The sequence below is a fragment of the Sorex araneus genome, chromosome 9, assembly GCF_027595985.1.
Source record: "Sorex araneus isolate mSorAra2 chromosome 9, mSorAra2.pri, whole genome shotgun sequence".
NCBI lineage: Eukaryota > Metazoa > Chordata > Mammalia > Eulipotyphla > Soricidae > Sorex > Sorex araneus.
The window spans coordinates 20518989-20539120 of record NC_073310.1 but is presented as its reverse complement, the minus strand read 5'-3'; positions in this window follow the sequence as shown (position 1 = coordinate 20539120).

Sequence of the window (20132 nt, the reverse complement as noted above, 5' to 3'; positions counted from 1 at the left end):
TCAAAATATTGCTAGGATACAACTTTTAATACTCCATAGTACCATTACACTGACTCAATCTTTGCTAATCCTTATTTATACATCTTTACTTCTGTTCAATTTCATCCTCATTTTCAATTTTGACTAAGTGTATACCTATGCTTGCGACCATTTAGCAATTATCACTTATGTAATTTTCCTTTTTTGTATTCATAACTCATTTTATTTCAGAAATATTTTTTATTGGTTTTTGGGTGTCCATCAAGGTGACATCATGTTGATTGTTAAAAGTCTTTGTCTTGATTTTGAACTTGATTGTTCAGTGGGGTAGGTACCTCCTTGCATGATCAGGGTTCAATATGTCATATAGTCTCTCAAGCTTCCTCTGAGTGATCCATGAGAACACAGTCAATAGTAAGCCATGACTATTGCCCAGCAAAAAAAAAGTTTTACAAGCTATTATGGGATTGCATGCAGTACAAATAATAGGTCTGGCAAATCTTAAAAGCAGGCCCAGGAAAAAGTATATATTTTTATTCTTTTCCCTATGGGTTTGTGATGGGGAGCATTTTCTCTGAGAATTTTACACTCACAGAGAAATACAAAAAAAAATTATAGAGATTTCTTACATATGTTTTGTTTTTACCTAGAATTAGGTATTATGTTAATCTTGATCATTCGGTTATTGGATATGTACTTCAGTTGCTGTTATGATTTCTTCGTCTTCTCATTTTCAAATATTTTCACTATAGTGAAGCTTTTCTATTCTATTGTGTGGTGGTATCTAATTTATTTTTTACTTTCTAGTTCCCTAATTATACATTCCTGTGTTTGTTTCTTATCTTACCTCCCTTTTGGTGTGTTATGAACTACAGCAACTGAAGCCTGAGTCAAATAATTATGACCAAGTAATTATGTCCAGGAATATATATAGTTCAGAGTCAATCAACTCCCAAATACTAGGAGCAAAGCATTAATGGTCTTTCTGTGTTTAACCAAAGAACACTGCTCTATAGTAAAATATAAAAAGGCTATAGGGGAAATAGAAAAGCAGGTACAAATACACAGCTTCAAATACAAAGCAGTACAAATACAAAGCTCAGAATTACCAAAATGTTTTGGTGTATAAGTAATCAAAACTGACTTAGGGAACTGTGACAATGAGAGGTAAAATACAAAGGAAAAGTTAAAGATATACTTTAACCAAATAAGGGATGCCAACAAGAGCATGTTAAGCTTCTCTGGGACTAGAAAAGGGGCAATTCAGAGGTGAAGCCTAAAGCACTTCAGGCTGATATCCAACACTAGTGGGAGACCTACCTCAGGAGATATCCCATCTAGGTCATTGCATAACAAAACCCACATGATTCAGTTCCCATATTCTTGGACTGGATTCTTGTATCACTGTATCACTGTCATCCCGTTGCCATTGATTTGCTCAAGCAGGTGCCAGTAATGTCTCCATTGTGAGACTTGTTGTTACTGTTTTTGACATATCGAATACACCACGGGTAGCTTGCCAGGCTCAGCCGTGTGGGCAGGATACTCTCAGTAGCTTGCCGGGCTCTCTGAGAGGGACGGAGGAATCGAACCTGGGTCGGCCGAGTGAAAGGCAAACATCCTACCTTCTGTGCTTGTTGTATTTCAGATTTATTTTCCTGCCTAGTAGATAATTAGGAAGAGAAGGTGCTTCCTGCAAATCAACTTCCTATTTCCTCCTCTTTCCCCAGTGTCACCCTTGGTCTCCTGTACATGCAGTGAAAGAGGAGAGACTTCAAAAGGCAGTGACAACTCTGGGATTGAGACCCTGAATGATGGGGATGATACTCCTGTATCCAATAAATCTCGTGATTCACCTCAGTTACCTCAGTTTCACATTTCTTCTCTGGAAATTTTAAATTTGAATGATGAAACTGCTCCTGGAATCCAGTTCATCTCAAATCTCACCCATCCCTGAAAATGTTTTTTCCTGCCTCAGTGAAACCACAAAAAGGTAGCCATGAAGGCTTTAGTCAATTAGTTATCTAACGTTCCATATCAAAAGATGTTCAGAGTCAAGGACTTCACATAGCCTTGATTTTCTCTTTGAGAGTCAAAGAGATAGTTCAGCAGATAAGGTGCATTCCTTACACATTGCTGACTAGGGCTAGAGCACACAGCATACAGTACCTGAGCCCTGCAGGAGTGATCTCTGAGTACAGAGCCAGGAGTTAGGATCGTCCCTAATCAAAAGAGAATGGTCTTCAAATATTACCCCAGTTCGGTTTTCTTCTTCTCAGGAGAGAAAAGACCATAAGCTAAGTTCGCCTAGGCAAAAGAAATTATATATCTAAAGATATTAATATCACCGGATCACTCTATCACTGTCATTCTGCTGCTCACTGATTTGCTCAAGTGGGCACCAGTAACATCTTCATTGTGAAACTTGTTACTGTTTTTGGCATATTTAATATGCCACAGATAGCTTGCCAGGCTCTGCTGTGCGGACGGGATACTCTCAGTAGCTTCCCGGGCTTTTCAAGAAGGACGAAGGACTCAAACCTGGGTCAGCCGTGTGCAAGGCAAACACCCTACTCACTGTGCTATCGCTCCAGTCCAAATATATTAATATAGGACACAAAAATTTTATTTAATATATTGGTATATTCCTGATTGCTATATCCCATGAAACCTTATTCAGCATCCTCTAGTTATAGACAAGGCATATATATGACAAGCCATAAAGTGTTGCAGCCCTTGGTTTTTATCTGATACAGAAACTCAAGCAGAGCTGTGGAGTGACATCTCCCAGTCATGGAATACATTCCTACTTTTTCCCAGCCAGGCTATCTTTGCAATCTTTTGGGTATTGTTCCTGCACCACTGTTTCCAAAAGGAATGTAACCTAAATATTGAATGAAAGATAAACAAATATCATATTGAATGATGACTAATGCATGAATACATCTGAAATAGGCATGTTAGCGCTATCCAAATAAGACTTCCTACATGCTACTGCTACATCACAATCATATCTTTTCTTGTTGCCTGAAATCTTTAAACTCTTGACCTTCTACACTCAAGTAGTGCGGAAATCTAACATGAATGCCAAGAAATGAGAATCATGATGGTTCTTAGGATTAGTACCAGACTGCTATCTGACCTGTAATACATTACCTATGGCATGCCAGGTACATGTTCTAAAACACACTTAATGAAATATTAAGCTCGGGAAAATTGGGATTTTAAATGAAGGGCATATCAAGTCTCCAAATAATTGTTACTTCAGTGTTGAATACAATGACTGCGAACTAAATATCTTTATTATTGCATCTGTACTCATGAGCAGAGCGTGAGGTTGAGCTTGCAGTTTTTGCCTCACTTCCCCCACTGGGAGACAAATATGCGTAAGATATCTTGCTCCCCCAAGGCAAACAACCAATGAAAAACAAAAGAAAATAACTAGGGCAATCAATTATATTTTTATAACTGTTTGCTGAGTCAATGTTTCATTGTTTCTCTTCTACTAATTTTATAAATGGATTAAAGATGGTATACTTCTTTTGTATATTAGGCCCTAATTTTCTTCTTTTTAGCACAGTAGGGTGATTGGCTCAAGCTTAAATGCAGCAAATTACATGCCTAATTACTTTAACATCATCATCATCATCATCATCATCATCATCATCATCATCATCATCCCGTTGATCATCGAATTTCTCGAGCGGTCTCAGTAAGATCTCCATTCGTCCAAGCCCTGAGATTTTAAAAGCCTCTCTCTACTCGTCCTTCAAACGATGTCGTACTGGAGGCTCTTTCAGGGTCAGAGGATTGAGACCCAGATTGTTACCCGTTTTGGCATATTAATACACCATGGGGACCTTGCCAGGCTCTCCCATGTGGGCAGGAAACTCCCAGTAGTTTGCCAGGTTCTCCTAGAGGGAGAAGTAGGCTATAAGATATCTTTAATATCTTACTTTAACATAGACCACATAATTATATATATATGTTCAATTAAAATTTGCTTCCTTTCTATATTTTTAAAAAATTCTACTTGGCAATTTTTAACCACAGATGAGAAAACTGCTGAGTATGTAACAGTTCACTAATGCTATTGCCCTTGCTGTCTATCTGACCCAGAGCCTCCAGGCTGTAGTACTGATGACGTCTTCAGTTCACGGAATTCCTTCTGACTTCTCACCCAGAGCACTCACCACACAGAAAGGATCCGACTCCTTTCTGTGTGGGTTCACTGTTGGAGTCGCTGACTCATGATGTGCTGCTCACTTCACCCATAGCGATGGGAGTTGGGAAAGGTGACTTCAGAAAGGTGTGTTCTCCACTTTGTACAGGTTTTCAACTATAAATATTACCTAAAAGGTGTAAGTGCCACTCACATGAGGCCTCCTATGTGCAACTGTTTCTCACGGTCATGTCTTTTTCCTGCTTCCTCCAATCCTCAAACCCTGATACTTATATAGTCTGTACTCAAGTCAGGGATCATACATGGACTTGAAAGTCAGGAGATGGGGATCCCTGGGGTCTACCTTGTGGTAATTACAAGTCTGCTGCCTCACCCCAAAGGTTCATTACTGTCATGTCACGTACACATTTCCTAAACCTTGCGCACAGATTTGTACCAGGAATATACACTTTCGTCTTTACACTCAAAAAGGCGAACTTAATATCATATTAGACTCAAGGAAACAAGACTTTTTAAGGGAACGTGTATTTAAAATTCTAGAATAGCTTTGTTCCTTCACTGTTGGCAGGCATAGTTTTCTTTTTCATCAACCTTATAATGAAAATACTGTAGACTAATTGCTTTTTTTTTTGAGCACATACTCAGGCCTAGAGGCTGAGGCTAAGCCTGGGTTTATGTCCCAGATACCCACCTGCACCTGTCACTGTGGAAATGGTTGCTGAACCACAGAGTACAGAAATACTCTGCCTTATCTTCTGTCTTGGCTCCACTGGTGGTGAGGACAGCCTTGTTCCCAAGCAGGGAGCCTGAGAATCAGGCAGGAACCCCTGGCTGGAATCATATATTAAACCCTAGAGTAACTGGTGGGTTTCTGTTGAACCCAATGAGAATAACTACTGGTGGTGACAGTAACAGTACTTGGATCACAAAGAGTATAACTGTTTTGTCAAGTTTCATGGACTGATGTTTCTTGAATTACCACATTCTGGGAAGTGACCCCTGAAAACACAGGTGAGACCAAGGTCAGAGACAAGACAATATCATAAAGGTGCAAGGTATCTTTTCCTGTTTTCCCCACCTACCTAGAATGTCCCCCTGACCTGTGCAGTGAGCCAAATGTGTGAGCAGAAGAGGAGCTCAGGCCACGGTTCAGACACCACTGTGCAGATTTCCCCAAACTTTTAGCCCACTTCCAACCTCCAAATTCCTCTTATACCTCCTTCAGCAGGGGAGGTGGGGATTCATGCAAATGAACCCCTCAGGAGTACTCAGCTCCTGATCACATTAACTAAGTTTTCCTACATCACTGACCTTTTGTTAGTGGATCTGGGATCTGAGGCTGCATTTCACTGCAGATCTTGCTCTCCTACAGCCTGGTGCCTTGCCCCTTTAGTGTCCACTAATGGAAACATGCAGACCTGCAAGTCTGAGCTTTTAGTTCTGCATGTAAGTAAAAATTTTGCCTTATATCATTTCTTAGGCATAAACTGAAGGGATGGATTTAGGGAAAAGGAAAGTACATGAATCAGTCACTGTGCTTTTTTTCTTTGCTCCATTCATTTACCTTAGCCATCTTCATTGATCAGAGGCTTTATGGAATGAATTTTCCTTGGTATACAGGTTCCTAAAAACAACCCACCCAATTATGGAGATACCTTTTCAATTGTGCAATCAGTTTTGTCATGATCATGTTTATTTTCTCCCAGTAATGCACAGTATCATATTAGAATTTCTTTTCTGAAAGGTGATTAGTTCTGCACTTCTCAGAAAATGAAAGAATAGCATTTTGATTTATCTTTCTGATTTTCAAATACACCTATGCTTTTTGTGTGTGTTTGTGTGTGTTATCCTAGCTGCCTCGGTCACATCTGGAAATGGGAGTGGGAAGTTTTTCCAACAGTGAATTATGGACTTTCAAAAGAAAAAAAAAGTCTAGCTCAATGTGGGTTTCTTTCTTAAAATAAAATGATGTGTCTTCTTCTAGGGCTTGATCTGTAATATTTTGATTGAGGATCTCATTAAAATTCTTCTTTTAAAATTGTCTATTTAGTTTCTATTTAAAACACTTGTTATGAGAAATATCTTTACTGAACTTGCCACCTCTCATTACATTGTCATCAACAGTATGGGTTACTTTGATATTCTTTAGAATACTCAGTTGATCCAGTTCTTCAGGATCTTTGAAAGAGGAAAGTATTGTTCCTCTGGAAGAAAGTCTTCAAGTTTTCCCAAAGTCCCATTCCATCCATCATTCCATCCTTTTCCCCGCCTGCTTGTTTTTGTTCTTTTTAACGTGTGTCATTCTTACTGTTGTGAGGTGAGATCTCATTGTTGTTTTGATTTAAATTTTCTCAATAATAAGTGTTGAAGAAAAAGTTGGTATACCTCTTGGTCATCTGTATGTCTTGCTTAAGGGAGTTTTCCTTCATCTCTTTTTCCCATTTTTTCATGTCCCCTCTCCTTAAGTTTTATAAGTGCTTTACATATCATGGATACTAACCATTTTTTTTTTGCTTTTTGGGTCACACTCACCGATGCTCAGGGGTTACTCCTGGCTTTGCACTCAGGAATTGCTCCTGGCAGTGCTTGGGGGACCATATGGGATGCCGGGGATCGAACCCGGGTCGGCCTCGTGCAAGGCAAACGCCCTACCCGCTGTGCTATTGCTCCGGCCCCGGATACTAACCATTTTTTAGGTGAATGGTGAGTAAATATTTTTTTCAGTCCTTGGGATGTTTTTGTCTAGTCATTATTTCATTTCAATACAGAAGTTTCTTAGTTTGATATAGTCCCATTTGTTTATTTTTCTTTCTGTTTACTTGACCAGTGTTGCATTGATTCATGGAAAAAGCCCTTAGATTCAATTTCATGAAGGGTTCCACATATGTTTTTCTCAATATATATTTTTGGATGTAGGTCTTACATCAAAGGCTTTAATTCAGTTTTCGGTTTGTTTTATTTTGGGGGTGGGTGTGCATACCTGACTATACCTGACTGAGATCAGGGCTTACTCCTGGTTCTGTTTTTAGGAATCATTCCTGGTAAGTCTTGAGTGACCATATGGGATTTAGCACAGGTTGGCCATGTGCAAAGCAAGTGCCTTATCTGATATGCTATTGCTCTGGTCCTTTAATCTATTTTGAATTGAATTTTTTTACATGGTGTGAGATAGATGTGGCTGAGTTCATAATTTTTTCTTTTGAGTTCATAATTTTACATGTGGCTAACCAATTTTGCCAACACCATTTGTTGAAGAGGATTTTCTTCTCTCTTTATACACTTTGATATCTTTTGCTGAGATTAGATATCTATGTACCCAAAGGTCTGTCTCTGGACTCTAAATTCTAGTCCATTGATCTGAGAGTATTTATTTATTTCTGTACCACACCATCTATTTACTATGGCTTTATAATATGATTTAAACTTAGGGGGAAAATTCTCCTCCCATCATTTGTTCCTAAGATTGTTTTGGCTACTGGAGAGTTTTAATATTCCATAAAACTTTTGAATTTTGGATTTTGGGCCAAACCTGGTTGAATTCAGAGATAATACCTTGCTATGTGCTCAGGGATCACTCCTGCGAGGACTTGGGGAGTCAGTCATGTGTAGTGCCAGGGATCAAACCAGGGTCAGACCCAATACAAAGCCAATTCTTTGCTCTTGTACTATCTCAAACCCACCAGCATTCTCTAAAAGGCAAATGACAACTTAACACCAAACCAGGGAGAGATGTAACTAAAGAAGAAAATTAGAGACCTCTATCCATAGTGAATATAAATTCAAAGAGCCTTAACAAATAATAGCAAACCAAATCCAGTAAACATCATGATAATGTAAGATTTATCCTAAAGATGCAAGGGTGGTTTAATATATACAAGTGAATCAACATAATGGATCATATAAATATATGTAGCACTGTAGCACTATCGTCCCATTGTTCATTAATTTGCTCAAGCGGGCACCAGTAACGTCTCCATTGTGAGGCTTGTTGTGAGTGTTTTTAGCATATCGAATATGCCACTGGTAGCTTGCCAGGTACTGCCGTGCGGGTGAGATACTCTCAGTAGCTTGCTGGGCTGTCAGAGAGGGATGGAGGAAACAAACCTGGGTCGGCCGCATGCAAGTCAAATGCCCTAAAATAAAAATCATATAATACTTAGAGACACCGAGAGAACATTTGAGAAGATTCTATACACATATTCATAACCAAAAAACCTCTTACTATAATGGGGATAGAAAGAAACTTCCTCAATTCTCACGTAGCACAAAACCACAGATAACATCATACTCAATGGAGAAAAACTAAAAGTCTTCTCGCTAAGATGAGGGGCAAGACAAGGTTGCTGTTCTCACCATTTAGTATTGGAAGCCCTCGCCACAGAAATTAGACAAGAAAGAGCTATTAAGAGGATACAGATTGAAAAAGAAGTCAGACTTTAACGATCTGCAGACAGGATAATACTCTATATGAAAACACTAGACTCTGCCAACCCAATCTCCTTCACCCCCACAACAAAAACCTCTTAGAAACAAAAATGTTGTATGGAAAAGTGACAGGCTAAAACATCAACACAGAGAAATTTGTGGCATTTCTGTATATGAACAATAAAATAGAACTTACTGTTTCATTCATAATTGTTCATCAAAAAATCAAATACTCAAGAATTAGCTGAACATTCTACTGTGATTCTTGGTGGTGGAATATGTGCACTGGTGAAGGGATGGGTGTTCAAGCATTGTATAACTGAGACTTAAACCTGAAAGCTTTGTAAATTTCTTTCCACATGGTGATTCAGTGAAAGAATAAATTTTTAAAAATTAAAAAAATAATAAAAAAAGAATTAGCTGAACAAAGGAAGTGAACTACTATTATAAATAAAACTATAGGAAACTGTTAAAAGAAATTAAAGATTAAAGAAGAACATGGAACCACATCCCCTGTAAATGGATTGAAGGATTGGTATTGCTAAAATAATATTCGTACACAGAGCATTATACAGATTCAATGCAGTTCCAATTAAAATTTCCATGGCAGATTTTTGAGACATAGACCAAATGCTGTTAAAATTAATATGGAGGAGTCAGAGAGATAGGAGGCAAGGCTAACATTTTGAATAACACTTTTATTTCTTTGCTAGTAATTAGTCTTTTCAGCTGCTCTGTTTCGTCTTCTTTGCGGGGGGGATTTTTAGGGGTGGCTCACATGGCAGCAGTGGTGGTGCTCAAGACTTACTCCAGGTAGGCTCAGGGATTATATGCAGTTCCGGGGATCAAACCAGGGTCAGCCACTTGCAAGGCCAATGTCCTGCCCACTGTGCTATCTCTTCAGTCCCACTGTTTCCTCTCCACTCTATCTTGGATGTTTATATGTCCAAAAATGTAATCATTTCTTCTAGAGAACTGTAATTGCGACTCACAGGCAGAGATGGAATAAGATGTAGTTATGTAGTTCTTATTTAGCAAGCATATTTCCTTGAAAATAAAAATCTATAACCAAAATAACTGAGAATCATTGCCTGCTGTCAGGCCTCATGCTGAGAAGCAACCTCTGCACTAAGCAGAGGAAATCACTCAGATTAGAGCACTTATCTGAGTCAGGAGGATTGTGCTAGCTTTCCTACTCAGATATGTTGTTGTGAATCAGAAAGTGTAGGAGTATAATGCCTCATCATTAGAGCAGGTTCCTGTGATGGGCAGAGCAGTCTTGTGTCCAGGGAGGGAGCCAGAGGTCATTCAAGGACACAATAATGTATAAGGGTGAGGTCAGATCTTGGGGTACATGCTTGAGCCTCTACTGAATGTATTGTATGTAGTCACTGGTGGTGACAGATCCAGCACACCGACCTCACGTAAGAGTGACTACCACTTCATAAAATTTCCTTCATGAATCATGTCAGCCTGAAAGTAGATCCTATATGCAATGTTACAGATAGAAATTTCATGGTCAAATCAGGGGAATGATAGGCTAGAAGTGATGGGGTACACTTCCAGGAATAAAATTGGTAGGTCTTATGAGAGCTCCATTCCTAGTTTTATTGAGGAGTGTTTATACATATATACAACTTTTCAAAGGGATAGACATCAGTAACATATGACGTGCTTTTTCTGTGTTTTATTTAAGTTAGTGTACAAAATCAGAAGATGCCTATTATTGGTGAGAAGGTGGACTAAGTGAATCCTTATACACTGGGAAAGAAAAATTGTTAAGCCATATGGAAATATTCAAGATGCTCCAGAATCTAAACATGGAATATCACGTGGACAGCATTCACTTGAATAATGATCAAAAGAAATAAATTCAGTGCTTCAGGAGAAACATTTATACTCACAAACTGATTGAAAAATTATAGAAATTAAAACATAAAAGCAACCCACTATTCTCAATACCCTCCCATTGTTTCCTTTTCTGTTTCTACCTCATTTTACTTATTAAGTATCACGAATGCTCCAGTTTATTTCAAAAACATTAAAATTCTTTTCTGGAATTAATGACTAGAAGATGTAATTTAAATACAATTGTAGTTATTACATATTTATATATGATATATGTATTATATGTATTTTATAGCAATCCATATACTTATAGTGCATAAAAAGTGCTTTCTAATAAAATGGATACCATAAATACATAAATAGATTGTTTTCCTCCTTACGCTTAGTGAGAATGGACATTGCTATTGATGTTACTGTTGGAGGAAATGCATTTGAGAGCATTACTTCTCCATGCCTGGAAAAATTCCTAGACCCTGTGTTTAGCCTATATACCAAAAAAGAAATAGAGTAAGTCCTACGAATGTCAAGCCAGGTCTTTGGTAATCAGTATTATAAGTAAAGGAGTTTATCAAGTCCTGGACTAATTTTGTTTCCTTTGGAGTTTCCAGAAATAGTTGTTTTTATTTTTTCATCAACACTATTAAAAAGACTTTGAACTAGCTGACTTCATTAAAGGACCAGTTGCACTTAGTACTAAAAAATTAAACCTAGTTGGGGTTTATGTCTCACTTCCCCACTTCCATCTGTCACTGTGGAAATGGTTGCTGAACCACAGAACACAGAAATACTCAGCCTCGTCCTCTTCCTTGGTTCCAGTGATGGTGAGGACTGCCTTGCCTCCAAGCAGAGAGCCAGAGAACCGGGCAGGGACATCTGGATGCCTATTGGTACTGCTCATTAGACCCCATGGTTTCTGGCCAGGTTTCTGTTGAATCCAGCCGGCAGCATTATTGCTTGTAACAGCCCAGTGCTGGAGCCACAGGTGAGTGTAACTGTGTCCCCAAGATTCGTGGACAGTGATGATTCTTGAATCACCACATTCTGAGAAGTGATCCCTGAAAACAGATGTGAGAACAAGGGCTTAAGATGAGATGATATAAAGAAGCAAAGTATCCTTTGCCTTTATCACCCACCAACCCAGAGAGTTCCCTGACCTGTGCAGAGAGCCAGAAATGTGAGCAGGAGAGGAGCCCAGGCCATGGTGTAGACAACCCAAGGCTGTGCTTTGTCAGACCCGCTCAGCTCAGGACCTGCCTCCAAGCTCTTCTTATACCAGCTTTCCCCTGTGGAGGTGGGGCTGTCATGCAAATAAGCTTCTGAGGGTCACTCAGCAGTGTGACCATGACAGAGTTTCTGAGTTGTTTCAAGTCAGTGCCATACAGAAGAGGGCTCCAAGGTCTGGGGCTGCATTTCATTGCAGATCTTGCTCTGAGGGCATGGCACACTGCCCCCTCTAGTGCCCCTCTAGTGTTCACTATTGCTTGTCTTTTTTCTAGCTTAGACTTTTTTCTCAGATCTGGAGTTGTTAGGTCCCAAAGTAGCTAACTTTAGATTCATGATTTCCCAGGAAGGAACTGTATAGAGGAGTTTTGAGAAGAAGGAGTCTTCATGAATCAGCACTCCTCCCTTCTTGTTACCTACTTTTCTTAGCCCTTTTGAGCAGAGGATCTAAACAGCATTATTATTCTGTGTTAATTGTTCTCCCCAAACCTGTAGAATAATATAGATACTTTGCCATATGTGTAATTACTTATGTCACTTATGAATGCTTCTCCAGTCTAATTCTGTTTAGAATTTACATCTGAATTGTGTTTAGTTTTCTGTTCTTAAAGCAAAGCATTGATAGATGGGTACTCCTATCCATTGTGTCCTCTATGTTCTTCGTTTCAGCATCCTATCCCCACTTTCAGTGCCCAAGAATGGGCTGCTGCAACCCGAGAAGTTAGTTAGTTTCATTCTATTTGAAGAAGAGACAGAAACACTATACTGGGTAGGGTTGCTTGGCTTGGTGGACCTCACAGACTATCACTTCAATTTGCCTGTGTTGGCATCCATGCAGCTGAATCTTTGACTTTTGAGATCTCAGCAGAGACCATCAGGCAGTTTCACGTGGCTGCTATCATTTATGTTTATCCCTAGACACTTCAGGTCTGGAATGTACCCCTATAGAAAGACGCAAACACACCAGTACAGGACTTCGTGGTTGTACGATACCATCTTCTCCCTGCTGTCAGTCCACAATATTTCTCCTTAGAAGTATGACATATCACCCCTTTTATGGTTTCCTCAGGACCTCGGGCAAATCTTGATGCTCCACTTGGACTCTTTCAGCTTCCTTTTTTATTTAGTGGTCATAAATGAGCCCGTGTTTTTTCATATCATATGCTCTTAGGTAAGAAAATTGTCATAGGTCCTCCTGTGCAGGACACCAGATTCTCCTGTGTTATTCATCAGTTGTCAGAGATGAAGAAGTGTATCTCCAACATTAAAAATATTGTTTCAAGCATATATGAACTGAAAATATTTTGCTTTTAGTTTTACTAATTGAGCATGAGACTGTGTTTTTAGTTGTTACTTTGAATAAGACATGGAAAATCTTTTGCCAATGAGAAGTATGTGGTGTCTAAGCATCTAGGGGTAGTGAGACATAAAGTTGTGTGCACAGACATATTGGACAGAACATGCTTTCACATGTACCACATGTCTTATTTATATACTCAGTCTTCCCCCACAACATGACTTTTATTATAATACAGGTTTGCTGAAAAAAGGGGTGATGATTGATGGTCATTCTGGGGGTAATCTGGAAGAGACTACCAATTTATCGATATTTTGGGATACTGATAGAGTTGATTGGATTCAAACAACTGAAATTACACTGAAAGCTGCTCTATACTCTGAGTTGCTTTACTTTATGGCATTAAACATAGAGTGGCTGTGAGTGTCACTAAAGCAGTAGATAAGAAGGAGATAAGAAGGCAGCTGGACATGGTCACCCAGTCTGTTTAGAGAAAAGGTCAAAAGGCTAGCTGAAATATCCTCAATATATGCCATTGCAATCTATCCAACGGGGAAAGAATGATCTCACAACTGTTTGTCTCAACCCATTGCTTATGTTTATAGTCAAAATGTAATGAAAACAATGGATCATAAAGCCTTCTGCAGAAAAATAGTAGACGAGTAAATATGCTACATGTTTTCTCCAATAGCTCAATGGATTTATTAATGAAATGAAATTTCAGTTCTGAAAAGTGACCCAATGGTTGGAGGAGCAAGGGCCCATAGTGAAAGACTGTGGAAGACTTTGAAACAGGTCACAGTAAGCGTAAATATATTATTGATGTCTCTCCAGGCTACCTTGATTTGCAAGGAGGTAAGTTGCATCTCGAATCACAGTCAGGTGTATATCTATAGAGAAAAGAGACACCAGAGAGCAGGCTCCATAGTTCAGCACTAGAGTGGAAACAGATATTCGCCAACAATGGTGGAAAACAAACCACCAGCAAATAGCCAGTGAGTCAATACTAAAAGGGACAATTACACAAATTCCTGCTTTAGGAGATACCTATAGCCTTAGGATCCATCTATGTGTATGTTAGCATGAAGCTTATGCAGGATGGTGACTTACAATTTATCCTGTGATCCCCACTGGAGGTAGGTGGAGTTTAAGCTGATGGAGATAAATTTAGAATTTTGTGGGAACTGAACAAGCTCTACTGTGGCCTACTCAAAAGAAAAGCGCATCTTTGCATCATGTCTTTTGTTAGGCAAATCACGTATTGTATCCATGCCCACACTCATTACTGAGACTATGTTCATCCACAGTGATTCCTGTTCTTCAAAGTCTAGAACAGCATTCTTTAACAACCATTCAATGAGCCTGTCCACAGGTATAGAAAGGTTTAATCCATCCCTTTACTACCTTGGTAATAAATGGACAGTTCTGATAGGTCATAGATCTGTTTGCAGCAGAGGTGCTAGTTAAAGGATATAAAACGGTTACAAACACTGATCTAGAATACTAAATTAAATGCAACTTCTAAACACAAAAAAACGTGATAAAGGATGGAGTAATAGTACAGTGGGTCGGGGGGATACCTTAGATGTCCCCAAACTGAATTTCATCTTCAGCATCACAACTGATCCCCAGAGAACTGCCAAGAGTAATTTTGAGTGAAGAGCCAGGAATAACCCACAGCTGGCTGTGATGCCTTTTCCTCCCTGAAAAACCCACAAAAATACAATCTCTATAGACTTCATTCAGTTTTTTTTCTAGATTTTGCAGAGAATATCTTCACTGTGATTGCTTTTGAGTCTGTTGCTGACAATCTTACATGTGTATCTCCTCAATCTCTTCCTGTTATAACCCTCTAAAAGATCTGGCAACAGAAACTTCAGATCAGGACCAGACCAAAGATGAGTGATTACTGATAACCTGAAGTGCTGGGAAAGCAGGGACCATAGAGCTGCCTAAGGAGAGGGAGGCTGCAGAGCTCACTCTCATCCCTCAGCTCAGAATTTATGCTACTCTCCAACAGAGACCTCTCTACTCCTTTGATTTCATCCTTGCATTAACAATACACCTCTAATCAAGACATGTTCAGGAGTGTCCATATATAAGGCAAACTCAACATTATGAGTAAATATCCTTAGTCTAACCCTTTAGTTTACAAATTCCACATAAAGTCTAAAAAGCAAGTCAAGAAAATACAGTAATCCAACTCGACACATAATAGTGATATAGGCAGATAGGGAAGCTCTCCTCCCCAGTTGATGGCAGTAAATTTCCTGGGAAGTAATAGCTCTCAAGTTGCAAAGACCAACCTTGAAGAAAACAGGAACTAAGACCTGATTAGACCCTCCCCTGGCTCCAGCAATGGACCCTGAGGAGGCTGACACCCCTCTGACAGAAACTCCATCAGAAATAAAAGGTCAGAAAGGAATTTCAAAGAAGTCCATCATCACTCCCAAATCTACCCCATTTGACAACCTCCTTAACAATGGACTTTGACCTAGGTGAAGGCCCACATGGGGGGCAAGTTGGAGAAACCCTGTAAAAGCCACCTTAAACAAAGAAAGGGCGCACATATGCTGCCCAAACCCATGTGCTGCTTTGCCCACGTGGCCAGGCACATGTGTTACCTGAGCATATGTGTTGCCCGAGCACATGTGTTGCCAGCATCTTTCCTCTTGAGATGTGTGCTTTCATATTTTCATGTCCAGTACTGGGATGTGTGTAGAGGCTCCCTCTGCCCTTGGAGAAGCCTGGTTTCTCTCTTGAGCACATTACTTGGTGCTCTCTCCACTTTCTCTCCCCTGTTCCCTTCAAAACCTCCAAATATAATCTGCTTTACTTCACTGCTTGTCTACTTCTGAAATTCTTTTCTGCAAGGAGAGACAGAAACCCAATAACCCTGGGTCCCGGGTGGCAGAGGCAGAAGGGGAGAAAGTGACTGTCTTTCTCCTCCCCACTGCACATAAAACTTATCAGTAGTTTTAAACAAAATGAGAAAACACAGAAATGTGCTACAAATGGTGGAAAAAATGTAATCTCAGGAAAAGAATGACAAGCAACTGAAACTTCCCAGGTGGGACTGGTCTATGGACTGAAAACTTAGGGGCCTTCTTGTAATAGGGTGGGAGATTCCTCTTTCTGCCATAAGGTACAGCAGCCCCCATCACAACTGTCAGCCCCTGGCATAGAAACAACCCAGCTCCATAAGTAATTTTGAATGGAATGAAAAAAAAAGAAGAATCTGAATCATCAGGGCCTTCTTGGAAGGAGGACAGGCAGATTCTCCTTTCTTCATGAAAGCACAGGAGCCCCCAGAAACATGAGACCCTCTCTGGCATGGAACTTGCCCAGCCCCACAACTGAAACTTATCCAGACACAAATCGTTCCAGCTCCATAGCTCCTGGAGCTCTTAGCCACAGATACCTCCAAATTTTGTAGTACTGTCAGCCCAGTAGGACCACAGAAAATCTGATGAAAAGTCACACAGAAGTCCACCAATCCCAATGAGCAAACCAAATAATACAGAAGATTCAGTTAGCATCAGTCAACCCAGTAAATTATCAGACTATAACTTTAGTAATCAATTGTGAGACATAATAGTTATGAAAATTTGATTTTATTGATCTAAGTTTTGATCATTCCATCTCCCTTCATGTTGGAGTTCCTGCTGGCTCATCTCCTGAGACACCTGGACTGGGCAACCTGTGAGAATGCTCCAGGGAATCCGAGAGGCAAAAGCTTGGATACTGAGTCCAAACAATGGCAACAGACTGAAGTCAGGGACCTAATGTTTCCTGGAGAATATTAAAGATTAATTAAGGATGAATAGTTTATCATTGGCTGGGCTTGGGGTTGTGGGATTCATTTGTTGTATGAATCCTCGAAGGGAGTAAAAGCTTTGTTCCTGTTTAGAAAACTTAGAGACCCTGGGTACGTATTCCTTTTCAGAAACTACACATAGCCCATATAAAGATTAATTTCCCTTCCCATTAATCTTTGCTTTCACTTCCCCTTACCACATGCCCTTGTCCTGCACGTAGTGCATTTCTTTCATTTTTATATAATCATGGCTTGTCCTGAGTAAACTTGTCTACTGACCATCAGTCAGTAGTTTATGTCCGTAATCATCAGTCACAGGAAGCATTGGAATTGGCTCCTTGTACTAGGTCACCAGGGCACATCTTTTTGTTACAATAAGCAATATGAAGCAAATTTGTTTGTGCCTACTAAGAGGGCAAGCTCGAGTGGTGTGTTGGACATATTGGTGGAGGGAAAAACACACTGATGGTGGGATTGTCGTTGGAACATTGAATACCTGAAATAACTGTATTATGAACAACTTGGCAAATCACGACTCATGATAAAGAATAAAATTTTAAATTGAAAGATTAGTGAAAATTCAAAGAATATTTCAAATATTATAGAGTTGAGTAAAGCTTTAAATGCATAGAGATTTATAGCAACTGTATAGCATGATTCCTCATAGACCCAAGGGAACAAGGGCAGCTAATTTATGTACTGGTACCTCATCTAAATTTGTCACTGTGTCAAGCATATCTATATGACAGCCAACAATAGTATTCAGCCTCATCCTCTGATTGGACCCCCGAGATAGTGAGGGCAGCTTTGTCCCCAAGGATGGAACCTGAGAACCGGGCCGGAGTCCAGGAGTATTTTTTGTTTGTTTCATAAATCATCGTTCTGGGAGCTTGACCAGGCTTCTGCTGGAACCAGTGTGGATACTGACCACCAGTGACTGCTCCAGTGCTGGAAGCACATGTGAGAATGACTGTCCCTCCCGGGTTCACGGTCAGTGAAGGCTCCTGAGTCACCACAGCCTGAGAACTGGACCCTGAAATGGAAACAGAAGCATGTCAGGAATGAAAATGGAAATCAGAGAAATTCCCCAAAAGTTGGTCACTGAAATCTCCAGTAACCTGGGCAGTGAGTAAGGACAAGAAGAACGACGAGGAGGAGAGGAGTCCTGCTCATGCTGCAGACTTTCAAGGACATTCTGGCCACACAGCTGACACAGGACTCTGGGGCCTCTTTTATGTCCCTCTGACCCAGGGGGAAGGGTTTGTGTTGCGGGTTCTTGCTGCAAATCTGAGTCACTTAGCATAAATCCCCTCCCCAATACTGTGTCTTCAAGGCAACACTAAGTCTGGGGTGGTTTTCAGCTGGTTTAGTCCCTTGGGAGGAAGCACCTGTTGGTACTTCTTCAGTCTGGGCATGCTACAGGCCTTGTTTTCTTCAAAAGCAACAGTGCCCCCTGTTGATATCTCAAGATAATGTTTAGTGTATTTTAATTATTCAGAGCAAAGTGGTTTTGTTTATGTGTTTTTTAGTCTTTTAAAAGATCCTTTTCCATCATGTAAAACCAAATTCTTATTTTTACTTTTGTTTTTTTAATGGAAATCATTCAACATATTGCCAGGATTCAACTCATTTCCTTCGAATACTGCTTAATACCATCACTCTGACTCAGTCTTTACTAATCCTTGTTACTATTTCTTTAGTTCTGTTCAATATCCTCCTCAAACTTTCAGTTCTGCCTAAGTGTCTACCTATCCTTGCACCCATTTATCAATGATCACTTATGTAATTTCCTCTTTCTTTGTACTCATAAGTCATTTTACTTTGAAGTATTTTTTATTGGTTTTGGGTGTTTATCAAGGTGACATCATGTTCATTGTCAAAAATCTTTGTCTTGGTTTGAGCTATAGTTTAGTGGGGAGAGTACCTCCCTTGCATGTGGCTGAATAGGGTTCAATCCCCAGTATCTCATACTGTCTTCAAGGCTTGCTAGGAATGATTCCTGGCCACACAGCCAGGAATAAGCCCTGAATACCACGTGGCTAAAAAGGTTTACAGGCTAGTATGAGATTGCATGCAGTACAAATATTAGATATGGCAAATATTTAAAACAGGCAGAAGAAAAAAGAATACATTTTAATTCTTTTCTCTATGTTCTTGATGAGGATTTTTTCTGTAAAAATTTTAAATTTACAGACAAAATGCAAAAGAAATAGAGATTTCTTACATATGTTTTGATTTTTACCTATAATTAGGTATTATGTTAATCTTGATCATTTGGTTACTTTAGTTGCTGTTACAATTTCTCCATCTTTTCATTTTCAAATAGTTGTCAATGCACTGAACTTTTTCTATTCTATTGTGTGGTGATATCTAATTTATTTTTTACTTTATAATTCCCTAATTATATAGTTCATAAGTTTCTGCGTTTATTTCTTATATTATATTGTGAATATCTAACAATGTGTTAGACTTATTTTTAAAGGTCATTTGTGTATTCTTGCCTTATTTTTTATTATAGGTTCAACTCTCGAGAAATTTGCTAAACAATCTGAGGGATATTCTGCATTTGGTTCTTTATGTTTTGGTTAGTTTTAATATATGTGATTCATGATCACAATCATGAAATCCCGCTAATTTTTAATTTCTTGAATGGGCTCAGTAACCTCTCATTTCTTTCCCTCCCTGAGATCTTATAAGTCTATCTCTACTAGGCCCTCCCAAGGATGTCGCACTGGGGGCTCTTTCAGAGTCAGGGGAATGAGATCCAGCTTGTTACTGGATTTAGCACATGAATACACCATAGGAAGCTTGCAAGGCTGTCCCATGTGGGCAGGAAACTGTCAGAAGATTGCCAGTTTCTCCCAGAGGGAGAAGTAGGCTACAGGATATCTCTTCTGGGAGCTTGCTTTTAAGTCTCTCTCTGGATGTTGGCCATTGATGGGATTACACACACCTGGGTTCCTCTGCCAGTACCTTCATGCGTGAGGCCTGTCCGAAGATGTGGAGAGGGGCCTCAAGCATGGCTATAGCTAGGTTTGGTGGTTTTCGGCCGCTGGGAGCTCTGTTCAGGGTGTGGAGGGAAGCTGGAGCCCATCCCCACCGAGGGGCCCCGGGAAAGACAGCTGGGCGTGCAGGCAAGAGACTCTGCCTGCAGAGAGTAATATATGTGAATAATATATGTGATTATTCAGAAGAAATGAAAATGAACAAATGAACAATTTCATTTTCCAGCAAGTACATTCAGGCTTTTCAGCCAATTAAACCATCACATTGGGTATGAGTGATTCTTTCAGAATTGATCTGCTAATGTGTTCCTGAATTACCCTGGATGTGCTATCTTCCATCACAATTTTGCTCCTTGA